The sequence below is a fragment of the Cherax quadricarinatus genome, chromosome 63, assembly GCF_038502225.1.
Source record: "Cherax quadricarinatus isolate ZL_2023a chromosome 63, ASM3850222v1, whole genome shotgun sequence".
Taxonomy (NCBI): domain Eukaryota; kingdom Metazoa; phylum Arthropoda; class Malacostraca; order Decapoda; family Parastacidae; genus Cherax; species Cherax quadricarinatus.
Genome location: NC_091354.1, coordinates 1,186,699 through 1,187,995, shown reverse-complemented (window position 1 = coordinate 1,187,995; position 1,297 = coordinate 1,186,699). Strand labels below are relative to the sequence as shown.

The 1,297-nt window shown below is 41.9% G+C and overlaps 1 protein-coding gene across 1 annotated transcript in view; it reads left to right on the top strand.

The window, feature by feature from the left end:
* The first annotated feature begins 985 nt into the window (after nucleotides 1-985).
* The window catches only part of LOC138854579 (serine/threonine-protein kinase meng-po-like), a 1,797-nt gene continuing 1,485 nt past the window's right edge, over nucleotides 986-1,297 (top strand). The window contains exon 1 of the mRNA XM_070098547.1: nucleotides 986-1,230. The gene's annotated coding sequence lies outside the window, so the exon portion shown is untranslated. The remainder of the gene's footprint in view (nucleotides 1,231-1,297) is intronic.

The following is a 1,297-nucleotide window of genomic DNA, read 5'->3' as shown; positions in this document are numbered from 1 at the left end:
TAATGTTCGCGATGTTTCGCACCTGTGTCTTATTCATTACCTTATAGCAATTCAGCATACACTTCATGTATATTTAATACAAGTGTATGTATCCATGCACGTATTCCAACTACAGCCCATTTTTTTGTGTTTTCTTACGTCTCTGTAATTTTAGTTATCGTAATCTGTGATGGTAGAGATATCCTCATGGAATTTCCATTCCTCCTGTGTTTTTAATAGCCCATGGTAGGAGAGGGTAACTGCCAGGTGATAGTAACTACAGTTCTGCTGGAAGGAAATCTTTGATGATGTGGTAGCTGATGAACCTTTAATGGAATACTGGATTATATCCTCATTGTCGTACTGAAGTCTCCCAGCTCAGGTTGATATTAATGAAGTCTCCCAGTTGTGACTGACGCTGCTGAAGTCTCCGAGCTTAGACTAATACTACTGAAGTCTCCCAGCTCAGACTAACACATTTCAACACTGTATAAGATTCATCCAGTGTGATGGAATATGACAGGAAGGTCAGTATCACATAGAATAGTGTAGCAGCACGCTGCAGATGTATCCAATTTTCCCTAAGCAAAATAAATATCTGGCGTCTCATAGTTCTCAACGGTACATTTAACCTCTTCATTTACCCTCGTTTCTCTTTATTTACCATAAAAATTAAATGAAAATAGCATCTCAAAGGGACGACTTCAATGTCAATTGTTTGTTAAGACAATGGAGAAAAACATTGGCGACTTATACAGAAGTTGCCGTCAAGGTGGCCAGCCTTGAGGCTTCCTCAAGCCACGTTGGTTCCCCGAAGTGTTGCCAGGAAAATGTCGGGGACGGTGTTGGTGATGGGAGGAGCCTCTGGCGGTGCCGGAGCCCTCGGCTAGGTGACGTCACCAGGGGCAGGGATATAACCTGGGCAAGTTTTAGCCAACACCACACAAGCTACCACACCATACCCAAGACAAGTACTGGCTTCATCTTCCTGGCCTATTAGCGCTAGTTAAGCCGCAAGGGAGGAATAAGCCATTTTAGTTACAGTCTTAATTTCTAAGCTGCTTAGCGTCAGTGAGAACACTAGTTCTAAAATATAAGAACTGTAGCCTCCATTCCGAGGTCTAGAAGTACTAAAACCTGTGAACCACATCAGTGAGAGTACAAGTATTTACATTACAAACTATATATTTGCACAAGCGATACAACTGGATCTCATCTTCAACACCTTGACTTCGACAACTCCCGTGTCAGGTAAGAACCTTCACGTATGCCTCAGGATCTGGAGTAAAAGTTATAATAATTATCTATTAGACGCATT